The 13,678-nt window shown below is 37.1% G+C and overlaps 1 protein-coding gene across 2 annotated transcripts in view; it reads left to right on the top strand.

Moving 5' to 3' along the window:
• Positions 1-9,843: 9,843 nt before the first annotated feature.
• LOC144440128 (short transient receptor potential channel 4-like) overlaps positions 9,844-13,678 on the top strand; it is a 14,344-nt gene continuing 10,509 nt past the window's right edge. For both annotated transcript variants that reach the window (XM_078129391.1, XM_078129392.1), the window contains exon 1: positions 9,844-10,075. The gene's annotated coding sequence lies outside the window, so the exon portion shown is untranslated. The remainder of the gene's footprint in view (positions 10,076-13,678) is intronic.

The following is a 13,678-nucleotide window of genomic DNA, read 5'->3' on the forward strand; positions in this document are numbered from 1 at the left end:
TGTATCGCCGACGGGGGAATACAAACGTAAATGTGAACAACGCAACGACGTGGAGGTGGTGTTGGATACATCCAATAAAGATGCGGTATGGTGGTGAACTATTCGACCTTAGAACTAAATTTTATAGAAGACACCTGTGAGTGTGTTCACTGACACCTGTTACTTTTAAAGAAGAGGTACATACAGTAAGTTTGAGTGGGTAACCAACGCCGTTCTCCCCAATCAAGAATACTCTACGTCATTTACACCACAACGATATGCGAGGAAAAACTAAGAACATATCAGATGAAGATTGTCGTCCGACGACTTACTGGTAATTCTTAATTTGTCTGAAGAAAATTTCAACAGAGATTTGCAGAAAAAGCCTTCAAGTTTCTACGACTATATTATACGTTCTCAACTGCGCTACGGTTTAGAAGGATGGTAATTCGTTTGAAATACACGATTATAATTTTGTGACTGATTTACAAAACAATCTTAGACTACAAGGTGACATTTTAAAACTGAGAGGTAAGCTTTTGAGGGCCAGTACAGCGTTGAAGTCACAGCAGTAGCGACTGATATTTGCGCCCATGATAGTTCTGGACAAACTTGGTCCCAGCGACATTATTTACTTAGTCAACTCAGAATAGTTCGTCAAATAAAACAGGTAGGTAATCAAGACACTTTGTTCTCTTACTGTGTTCTACCTACCCTCATGAATATTAGTCTTTTAATTGAGTCGATTTAACACCCATTTAGATACCTTAAAAGACCATAAAAAGTACTTTACAAGTAGCCGATCTTTGCGCAAAATCGAATGTTTTGTCACAGGCAAAGTTCTACGTATGTCGGCTATGTGAATTATTTTGTTTGACAACTGAACTTAAAACAGTAAACAAGGAGTGTATTTATTTTTTCTCTGTACATGTAGAATACGACTAAACGATATGTACGCCAACCACGAAGCCGACCAGATACGATCACTTTTGTCTTTTGTGATACGCATGATCGGAGTATCGATCCGAGTGTCCCCTTCATAATGGTAGAGATTTTAGACTCCATTATCCCTACGAGTACATATTCTACGTAGTCAATGGCCAGGGGGTGATGTAGTCCCACACTGAAAGGGGAAAACGTAATTGACTTATCTCATTTGAATTGCACGTTGTCCGTCAATTCAAATACATTGTATGGTGAGTTTGTGGCAATTACAGAGGGCATGGAGTGTCAAAGGCTTTGCTGAAAAGTCCCTCAAGAAATATATTCTGAAATGTAAACTGTTGTTACTCTGTCTGGCAAGATATGTGTATGTCTGGTATCAGGTTACAAAATGGCACAGAGTTGCCATAGCAACACAATGAAAGTAATAAGAGGAAAGATATATTTGTAGTCGGATTAACAGAACTTATACATTTACCAACTATGGACGTCGGACACAGTTCGTAATAAAAGAAAAATGGGTGAAACTATTTCTTTTCGCTACAGAGATAATTTTACCCAGTCTATTTGTTTGTGTGTTTACACACTAACACGGTGTCTAGATCTAACAGTACATTTGTGATATTGTATACTATGTCACATGATAGCATAGGCTATACTTCAAGGCTCGATATTGGTTATTTATAGTCACATTTCGGTTGCCATAACTACAAGCCCGTCAACTAGATATGATACTCACTGGATCTATGACTACGGTACACTGCCCGCAGAGTCTAGATCCAACGTCTGAAGTGGGCTACCAAAACTCCCGGACTGACGCGACGGTCACGAACTTGATACAAACTGAACAATTCGGAATTTGAGGTGACTGTCTGAATTAAATGTAATGCATTATAAGCTATAATAAAGATGTTTTCTTAATATAAACAAGCTATCGTTCTACGCAAACTCAGTAGAATGTCTATGGTGACGTGAAAAGTACGAGTAATCTTTGCCAAACCAGTACTGCACGGCATTCTTTCTATAAATCGTCTACAATGACTTTGTAGTGAAGTGCCCACAACAATTAATAGCACAGACGTCGTGTAATGAATTGAAATAAGTGCATCATATCTCGAGTTGATGATGTGGCTATTTCAAACGTGCCTTAGATTGTTTCATCCGATTACGAAAAAGTGACTGTGATTTTGAAAGTGTTTGGATGACTATATTGAACATTAAGGGGTTGTCGATTTGGCTTTCCGTAACCACGTTATGTTTGTAGTTGGTATTTAAATAGCCTACCTGTAGCCTTGCATGATGAACGATACTACATCAGCTATCCTAACTTGCCATTTTGATTTTTAGATTTTAGCTAGTTGGAAGGAAGAGTGAACATTTAAAAAACATCAAAATTTCAGCTAGGATAGCTGAAATAGTGTAAGCGTTATTAATCATTCATGAAGTCGACAGGTAGGTCACTATGGAAAAGCTTATGGCGGCACAAGGTCATAAAGAAATCACACGACAAATATATATATTCATGTGACAAATTCATGGTTGACAATTTATACAAAATTATCCTTTCCTTTCCTTTCCTTTCCCTTCCCTTCCTGTCCTTTCAGTTCAGTTCAGTTCAGTTCATTGTTTTCAATCAAAGTTAATCAAAGTTGGATCGGATATATATAACTCCTTTTGTTTCATGTATTATCTTTGAAATTCATACCAACAAGTTGATTGTTGATAACATTACTGTCTGTCGTTTACGTAAACTATCGATCTATATACGAATCGTTCTAGACTGGTTGTCAAAAACGTTCGAGATACAACAGTATAGCATAATTTGGTGAGAACACGGACTCAGAAAGGTGAGACTGGGTGCGGGCTGAAATTCCTTCGCTAAATCGAACTTATATGATTTATCTAACCATGGGCCTTGAGGCAACGATTTGTTCAAAAGTTTACACACGTCAGACAAAAGACCAGTCGACAGATTGACCTAACAATGTCACATGTATCCTGTTTACGTACATATGATCACGTGATTTGATACTTTTACACGTAGTTATCGTTTTAATGGTTCATTATATTGTGGGTAAATGAACTCTCATTACATTGTTGTCATAGCAACAACCTGAATAACGTATGAGAGTTACACATAGAAGAGTACATTATATTAGTATCTAAATGAGGTGCAAAACAGTACAACACAACCATTACATGGGTGATTTTTTTTGTTACGAATACAAGTCAAGTCGTCAACACGAAAGCCAAGTGTTCATGTTTGTCTTTTAGCAAATAACTTTGCCATGTTGCAGGATTGTGTGCATTAGCAGGTTAATGGTGGTTATAACTACTTCCTCAGTTTGTGCTAGGCTTCAAACAGAATTTTTACAGGGAACACGAACGTCTCTATGTCTCTGTGTGTGTGTGTGTGTGTGTGTGTCTGTCTGTCTGTCTGTCTGTCTGTCTGTTTGTCTCTCTCTCTCTCTCATTATAATTATTATACAGAGTGTTCATTTACATCAATACGTCCTAGTATGTACGTATACATATCTGCTAAAAAATCATCTGTCACCGTTGATGGCGTACTCCCCGTCAACAATATTACTGAATCTACAGCCTACACGTAGTCATGGTTATGTTCTGTCAATCTTTGTAACCTAGATCCAAACTTTGGGTCAGTTACTTTGAAGAGAAGAAACTGATAATGTATCATTTTAGAGATCTTACTTCATTACTAAATAACGGTATTATACACTCTTCCTCTCTATCTATCTATCTATCTATCTATCTATCTATCTATCTATCTATCTATCTATCTATCTATCTATCTATCTATCTACCAACCTATTTATATATCTATCTATCTACCTACCTACTGTTTATCAATATATCTGTATGTCGGTTAGTCTGTCCACCAATCTGTTTGTCTATATTAAACTGTCCAATATTTAGAATCGTTACTTCAAGGAAGCCTTTCAATGTTATAATTGTAATAAAACGTCTTTCCATTCACTTGCAGTGACAAAAGATGACGACGGAAGTTGCGGCATCAAAGGTCACACAGGAACAGAAGGTTCTGCGGAAAGTAGCCAATGGATACAACGTGAAGGCAGGATCTATCGGTAGTGTTCTGACGTCAAACAATCCTGCAGAAGAAAGGCGATTATCACAACAATTACAACGAATAGAAAATGACAGAAAAAGACGCGAAAGTACTCTCACGTGGAACCAACGGAATTTCTTTATCAAACAGGTGTTTGATTCAGAAAATGACTTGAGGTTTCCTAAGGCTGAGGAAAGACCAGCTTATATGAGAGACTTGAAACCAATAGACGAAGACGAAGAAGAACAAGAAGAAGAACAACAACAAGAAGACGCAGTTAAGGGACTCGGTGAGGAATCTGATTGTAAAGATGCAGGGAAGACTCAAATTCCCAAAGCCAAAATACGGGCATTAGGGATATTTGCCAGTGGGAAATTTAAGACAGACAACCACAATGCAGTGGGTTCACAAGAAACATCTAAACGCTTCTCTCGAACTGTGTCTAATCTTACTGAAGTTCATATCAAACCGACAGTGTTTTCTCCAAGGAGAGAAAAAACTGTTGTGAATCAAGAAGGAGATACAATTTCGATGAATGACCTAGGGTGTTTGACAGCGAAAGAAAAGGAAAGCTCCCTAGCTGGACAAAAACGACAACTCATTGATGAACCATTGAATACAAACGATGAAGAGACGAAAACCAAGCCTAAAGTTAGACCTCAAAAAGCAGAAACTAAGGGGCCTCATCTAGAAAAATCAAACACAAGTCTCCAGAGTCCACGAAAAGGACCAATGGACGCTCAAGGTATAGATCAAACTGTACGCATTAAATTAGAAAGAGAAGACGCCACATTAACGCGTGACAATTTAGCTAAATTAGTCAAAAAGGACACGTCTGTTGCGAAACAAGTAGATGTTACTGCCCTCAACGAGAAGCATTGGATAGACAAACTTCCGACACTTCCACAACGGGAAGGCACCATTCTAGATCTCGAAGCACACCATGAACAAACGACCCTAACTACAGGACCAAATACAGCAAAACAGACAGAATTGAAATTACCCCCAATTCATCGAAACGGAAAAGAATTATGGGGTATGGTTCGAGGAGAAACTAAGGGTAAAGCTGAACCTCATAACGACCCTGAAGCAAGCGAGGAGGATATAATCAGAGATAAATTATTTCGTCGTATTACAAGAACATTGCCTACACATTTGTTACTGAAAACACATGAACGTGAAAACCAGGCCGGTGCAGAAACCTCTATCGTAGCTAAAAAGAAGAAATTACTAGACAATATGAGAAGCAAAATAAATAGTAAAAAAGCGTTGAGAGATCCAAGGTTTACAAATATGCTTGATTCACTCTCAAATACGAAATAATTCGTCTCTTAGCAACGAAATGTTGATAAAATTTGTTCAAGGAATGAAACGACAGTATATCTGTCTGGGAAATTGTCAATTTTTCACGTACGATGACGGCAATCTATCGCGAGATTCCAGAAATTGAAAGAGAATGCTGAGTACGAACGGTATTATTCCCCCCTTAAAATTACAATCACAACAGTTACCGATTTTTCAAACTTTGGGTCTTAAAAAATCAAGACATGTTATTTACATTTAATTATGTAAATTTAACATATGGGTCTTTGGTTACAGTTTTTCGGGTGTGTGTTTACGTAAACCAGTTTCTAGGACAAGTGTTGGATACGAACGAAGGCTACTAACGATCATGTAACAATAACACAAGGTGATCACGAGCAGGCCATATATCAATCGACGATTATGATGACACACACTTATAGCACGTCATCTATCTGTTAGTCTTTCTCTCTTTTTTTCTTTTTTTTCTTTTTTTTTTCTTTTTTTAATTTTTGTGCTGGGAATTCCTCCCAGCGATTTTCTGTTATGCAGACAAATACACACAAACACACATGCTACAGAGATCCATTCGGGTTTGGGACTACGTGACAGGGCTATATTGCACGCTCTTTATCACGTTGCTGTGGAAGGCTGTCAAGGCTTTCCCAGTCAGTCCACAGGCTATCCCAGAGTCACCCAGGCCCGGCAAACATAGCACCTCATATTTTAAGATCATTGACATAACCTGTACATGTAATCAAAATATTTACATTAAATTGTAATGCCTGAAAATTGTCATACATTGATAGAAAGACTACAAAACCAACATAACTTTATTTTCAAAAGCTGACACAGGAAAACAAATATCTATAAAGAGTCTATTGTAACGTTGGAAACATGCTAGAAACATCTGATTTTACTATTACTTGTGTTGTGAGTATATATCATTACATCCAACATTTGTGTATATGAAAGTAGATATGCATTGATTCCTACATGAGATGATCTGTAAAATGAAAAAATGTCATTGTGATTTTCAAATTTTAAAGAAAGGTTGTACTTTTGAAATAACCTTAAAGTAATCCAGTGTGGTATTAATACTTATAGTGTTGTCACCGTGTGTTATCGTGAAATTTAAATAAATACCCAATCTCATGATCATTCACAATATTTTTCTTCGCTCAGCCAAGAAAATACGAGTGACCTAAGGGGGCTTTGTCACCACAAGTCGCTAGACGAGTATTGACAACCCTTAGGTCACGAGTATTTTCCGTCTGAATGAAGAAAATTACTGGAAAATAACACAATTATACCAACGCCAATAATGTCAGCGAAAAATAGGGGAAAGTAATGGCAATTTTGAACATTTTGACTCGCATTTCGAACACAGCAGAACCAGTGACATAGATATGCGTTGTCGTGGCGTAGAACAACCAAGGTATTACTCCCATTTTTTCGTTCAATTTGGCTTATCAATCAATCAATCAAAATAATTTGTAGAGCGCCAAAATCCAGGCAAAGTTCTGTTCAGGAGCGCTGGATGGTTAATCCACACCGTAGGCTTTATAAAACAAATGTGTCTTCAGTTTTCTTTTGAAACAATCAATAGTTGGTGCAAGTTTAAAGGATATATAGCAAATTCACTGTTCAACTAATTACTCCAATCGGGAAATTTAGGATAACTGAAGAGTACGGTGTGGAGGCTGCCAGCTAGGCGCACTACCCAATATAGTGCTCAGCTATCATACAATTATGTCTTGAAGTCAACTGGAATGTGCTGTCTTGTCAAATTACGATATTGAAAGTCAAATGAACATATACCACTAACTTAAAATAATATACATTGAGTTTGAGTTTGATGTTTGAATCTATAATGACCTTATTACTAACCAAGAGTCATAAAAACCACGGCTTGGAAATCGATTATCATCTTTTCAAACTTGAATTCTGATTTTTCCACGAACAGAACTCATGCAGCTCAGAGAAATATTGAGGGTGTTTATTTTTCCTCAATTCTGTTTCCATGATCTTCTAGTGATAACTATCGACATTGATTTTAATGTAATAAGTGAATTTACGAGGGAATTTTGAAAGTACGAGTAATGCAATCAGCTTTACTAGCTGTAACTGAAGTATTATATTTTGTTATTCAGACAACCAACAATATATTCACTGAAAATTGTTATGATACCAATAATTAGACATTGTACGTGTTATTTATGGGTATATTGTATGTACAAAAAGAAGAAGTATAGCAATAGGTTGTAATCGTAATCGCATCCGTACAGATTTCTGGGTCCGGACCTAAAACCAGTATGATTGGATTTATTGTACATTGTTAAGGTTGTTGAATAGGCTATTTGTCATTCCCATAAGTTCTTTATATACAGCTACAGAAGTACATTTGCCAACAGATGATTCCAAACTGTTCAATTCATTGTTCCATATTGTACATATTACATGTAATTTATTACATCAAAAAAAACGTTCCAATTGCAGCTAGTATGCCTTTACCAATGTATTTTAATGTATGCTGCTGTGTGTCATTTTATGTGAATTAAACTAATCCATTGCGACATCATGACGTGGTCGATTTTTATATGCAGTCAGGAAGGTTTGCAAAACATAATTCTGGTGAAAACGGAAAAAAGGCCAGATTTTTGGTTCCTTATTATTCTTCCAGGAATTAATTCAATTGAATACCGTATCGTCATTACATGTGGATTTTGTTTGGCCTAGTTTGCATTAATTTAGGTAGGTATCTCTAGTAACTACAACGAAGGACAAAATATTTCATGGGCATTTTATTTTGGCAAAGAAACAGTGAAAATAGTGCCAATGTATCACAAATAGAAAAATGGTATTCGCAGTGGTATGTATATTGAATGCATTCTCTTGTGTAACTTATAAAGCAAACCATATAGGTTTTATTTAGGCGTAAACTTATATAATTATATCCATAGAAAAGATACTAGTATGTGTGTACACCATGACTAGATATTTGAATACTATCTACACAAAACTAAATGTAAATACTATGATGGATCCTACTTGGGAGAAGTTGAGAGACAATTACAGACCAGGATTATTGATAGAAGAACATAGGAAGCCACTTTGGGAAACATCATGAAATCAGCAGTAACAGAAGATATATTCTTTGGACCAGGGGACAGCAAGTAGAGATTGAGGGATACCAAATAGTGTATAGCAAGACTAGGGATCTACACTGAAAGTAGACTTAAGGCAATTAGTATCCGGTACCATGACCCGTGACTGAGGATTGCAGCGTTCGCGCGGCATGTACACATTAATAATTTTTTTCTTCAAATTCTTCGGTACTTAGCATTTATCAACTGACACCTGAACCTGAGGAAACAATCAGTCTACTGCATGCAGAAGTCAATCGAGTCGAGACGAAATATTTGCACGGTCAAGTAACAAGTTCCTTCTTTTGATAAAAAATAACATTTTATTGATATTACTAATAATAATATGAAACTAAACTAAACGAATCTATTTGGACAGCTTTTCGTGTAACATGTGTAAAGGAACTGTTTTCTCATCAAGGCAGTACCGTACGGCTTGGGTTAAGCACTATTTTGCCCAGGTACACTAGCAAGGGAGTCTTCAGTAATTACGATGGTGGTCCGAGGGGTTTCATCTTTTACAAATGGGTTCTTGATGGAGGGCTATATTGTAGAATTTGAAAATGGAAGTCTAGAGGGGAGTGTAAAAGTGTACTTTGATTCATTATGTGACTTGTTATATTTTGTGAGTTCGGCATCCTATCACAACTCCTGGTTACACATACATCCCACTTCTGCAGAACTTCATCACCACTAATGTTGTATCGTTATAACAAAACGTATCAGGTCAATCGCTACTCACGATCAGGGTCACGTTTTAAATAAAGTAACAAAATTAAAGAATGAAATACCACAGAAGACACAGATCCTCTCTTAGTACTATATCCGATTAAAATTGTGATACTACAAAGAAAGGGTAACCAGTGGACCGAGGCTTCTGTTAATACATTGTCCGATGAGAGAAAACATTCTTCGGAAGTCGTGAATAATTGGTATTATTTACGATTTTCCATTGTGATGGAAATGGGTTATTGTGAGGACGGTGTGTTGTCGCTGATCCAACAACAATCAGTGTACAGTACGTGTAAGTTATAACACTATCTGTATCTGGTGAATAACCAATTCAATTCTATACTATACAGTAGATCTCTACATGAAAACGGATATAAATAGTCAGTTCGTAATGGGTGATTTAGTCTGTAGTCTGAAAGTTGATGCGGAACATGTATGATTAATAACTTCAAATCACATATCAATAAAGATAGCATCTTTTATTAAATTTCATGTATATGTTTTATACCAGACCACGGGTCATAGCAAGGTTATGTCTTTCAATGTATTGTAAGTTGCACCTAGCCACATTGTGTCGTCTTTTCTGTACGGGTTGTGACGTCACATTCAATGTAAACTTACTTTCCACTGTGCTCACTTCACGCATTGCAATGATTGTGTAGTCAACTGGAGTGTGTGAGTCGTGACTTGGTATAGGCAAATATAATAGAAAGTAGTCAGACAAGACATCGGGTGTAGGTCACAGGAGCAGTTGTGCGGAAAGACTTGACATGAAAACTACTTTTTATACATGGTCCAGTTACCACGAAAGGGATAGTTACATGGAACGTGTTAAGAAGTCACATACTGTAGTCTTTCAGTAGTGGGATTACAAGCACTGTATACGGTAAGTAAGTTTATCTATTTGGTTCGTAAGAAACTCCCTCTATCCTATCTAAATTAGAGCCAAAGAAATTCAAGCCTCTACAATGATAAAATACATCACAACACTAGAGTTCAATTGAAACAGAAAGTGTTCATATACATGTAGACGCCCCATGACCAGTGTATTCCAAAAGTCACTGGAGTGCTGGCTTGTACCAACGTATGTCGTATTTACAACGATTTCAATTGTTCAAGGCCGAACGCAATGTTTAGAATGCACACAGCATAAGGACGTTAAAACAAACTCCATGCTTTCATTGGAACTCTGCATTTGACCTGACATGTTGAGAATTCAAAGTGAATGACAACAACGTGTTTGAGTTCCTTTTAGCTCACACGTATTAACAAGGTGTGAGTATATACCACATAATAGCAGTGTTACCTTGGAATCAAAGCATACACCAAGTACTATATTCTGTATTGTTGGATACGATGCTGGAAATGCTCCTGAACACAAAATGTATGCGAGTTTTGATTTAACAAAACCCAGGTCAGAAAGTTTATAGTCGTGGCATTTTAATCTTATGTAGCAGAGGTGAAACTCTGTATATAGCTGGACCAACAAAAGATTTACTGTCAAAGCCTTTTAGAAATACGACCACGTCGTTAAATCTTAGCCATTTGGGGATCTGAGGTTATATACCTACTCGATGGGTAATCATGAGAGGTTACTTGGTGACATTGAGTAGGTTGCAGATTTTGGTATACGAATCGATCATGGTGTTTGTAGGTTGGGGTGCGATTCGTGGTTTGCTTGCCTGTTTTTTTTTTATATTCGAATCAATTGTAGTTTGTAGGTTAAGGTAATTGTAGATTGGGGTGTATGATTGTCTTGTCTTGTCAACACTGCTTCAACCGCCTCTAACGTGGCTATGAACCCTCAAGCAAGCAATATCATAACAACTAGGGAGTGTAGGTGATAATGAGTTCTTTTAACGTACACATGTCAGTGGTAGTTTTAATTGATGGTGGCAGAGTGCTTCAGGTAGGGATGGTCCTTGGGTCTAACGAGTACCGGTAAACAGTGTTTATTGACAGTGTATGGATTGTTCTGTAGTTTAAGCTAAAATGGTGTAGGTGTGTTCATGCTTTTTTGTCTTGATTCGATCCTAGTTTAGAGGGTTTTCCGGGCGATTCGTACTTTGCAGGGTGATTTTTTGAATAAATTGAAGTTTGGAGGTTGGAGTATGCGAATCGATTGTATTTTGTAGGTTGTGCTATGCGGCTTATAGTTTGTAAATGTAGGTTGCAGTATTCGATCGCAGTTTACAGTTTTGGCCGTTCGATTCGTAGTTTGTCAGTTTTCAGTAAGCGAATCGATCGTAGGTTGTAGGTTGTGGGTGTTCTTTTTGCCATCGACTATTTCTTATTTAGTTTAGCAAAAATGGTTAACAGCACGAGTTATTTTGTGTAAATGAAGTGAGTCAACGGTGACCTTTCACCTAATGACACAATCTACTTTCATGTTGCATCTGTTATTCTGTGGATTCTTGTATAAGTGCGTTTTTGTTCTTTGCATATGTTGTTGAATAGAGATGGATACTAAGTCTACATGCGTCGGGTTTTAAATAAACCAATTGAATTTCGAGGGTTTGTTTTAGCAAATGGTGCCCATTCAGGAATTCATTAACGATTTTCACTTACTATGTAGAGATCACATGACAAACACTTTTGAATATTTTAACCGTGATTGAGGACAAGACAACTGAAGTATGATATCATGAGTAACGAGTAGTAGTTGTCCATGTTTTTGTCTGTCAGTCTCTGTCTGACTGACTGACTGACTGACTGTCTGTCTGTCTGTCTGTCTGTCTGTCTGTCTGTCTGTCTGTCTGTCTGTCTGTCCGTCTGTCTGTCTTCCAGCCAGTTAGCCAACCAGTGCATCTACCCACTCACCTATCCATCCACCCACCCTCCTATCCCGCATCCATCCATTCATCATCCATCCATCCATTCATCATCCATCCATCCATCCATCCATCCGCCCGCCTGCTCACCGACCCACGACCACCCACCCACCCACCCGCCCACTCAGTCATTGATAGATGCTCCAATCAAGCAACACTTCTGCCATCAATCAATACACCATTCACATACTTGTAACCTAACCAGTCATTTAACTCCACTCTTTCCGAACCTTGTTTTTTTTTAACCATTGTCCGTCACTCGTTCATTAGCTCAATGATTGCTATAATTTCACTAAAATAATTTATTCTAGTAAAGCCAATAAACCACAAAGATAAAAAAAAAACACAATTCTGTCAATATCAACGTTAGACAAACTACTAAGATTGTTTAATGTCATGGTAAGTGAAAGTATGATTGATTCTTAAAAAGCCTAGATTCACCTATCTGATGCAACAACGGTCTTTATATTGACTGTCTACTACAAGTAAAACTATGCAAACACAGACCAATATACTACAATAGGGTTTTAATGCAATGGATTATGATTAGTTTAAACAAGTAACAAACAAACAGCACTTGAAGACAGGATGACGTAATCACGCTTTCAAGGCAACAAAAGTCCTCTTGAACTTTACAGCTGGCAGGCGAATACAAATCAAACTGTAATATCTTAGGAACTACGTTTATACGATCATCCACATCACAGAAATATTGTTAATTTATTTCATTTATTAGGAACTCGTGTTTTCGTTGCAAACCAATTTCTTCTTCAAATAGCCTTGTATGTTGTCAATGAAAAAAATACACAAGTATGGTTAATTGTACCGTGGACGTTAGACCCTTATACCTCCATGGCTGTACATAGACGTACAGCTGACACGGAGACACACAGAGACAGACATACACCCGTGTGTACACATAGACACACGCACGTATAGACAAACAAGGACACAGATAGCCGGGACAGACATACACACACCTTGTACTTCAACATATAGACAGACAGCGAGACAGGCGGACTTATGCATCATACAGACACACGTACATCAATAGACACATTTCTCATTAATTAGGTTTACCCTAGCTATTAAATCATTTATTCAAGATACGGAGTAGGTAAAAATGTACGACATGTATCTTAAATCATATCATTGTAGATATAATATTCAAGCTTGTATAAACACGATGGACTAAGTCTGATTTTAATCTTACAATGGCATGCATAGATGATATTTCACTTACATTACCGCGCTGTCAAAGAATTCTTGGCAAAATCTGGAAAATAATTCATCCATTCATCCATCCATCCATCCATTCATTCATTCATTCATTCATTCATTCATTCATTCATCCATCCATTCATCCATTCATCCATTCATTCATTCATTCATTCATTCATTCATTCATTCATCCATTCATGCATTTATTCATTCATTCATTCATTCATCCATTCATGCATTTATGCATTCATTCATTCATTCATTCATTCATTCATCCATTCATGCATTTATTCATTCATTCATTCATTCGTTCGTTCGTTCGTTTATCCATTAAATGATTCATTCGTACATTCATTATTCATTCATTCACTTGTTTGTTCCTTCCTTCATTTATTTCCTATTTCTTTTATTAATTCCTGTATTTCTGTAATTGTTTG

The sequence above is a fragment of the Glandiceps talaboti genome, chromosome 9 (genome assembly GCF_964340395.1).
Source record: "Glandiceps talaboti chromosome 9, keGlaTala1.1, whole genome shotgun sequence".
Classification (NCBI taxonomy): domain Eukaryota; kingdom Metazoa; phylum Hemichordata; class Enteropneusta; family Spengelidae; genus Glandiceps; species Glandiceps talaboti.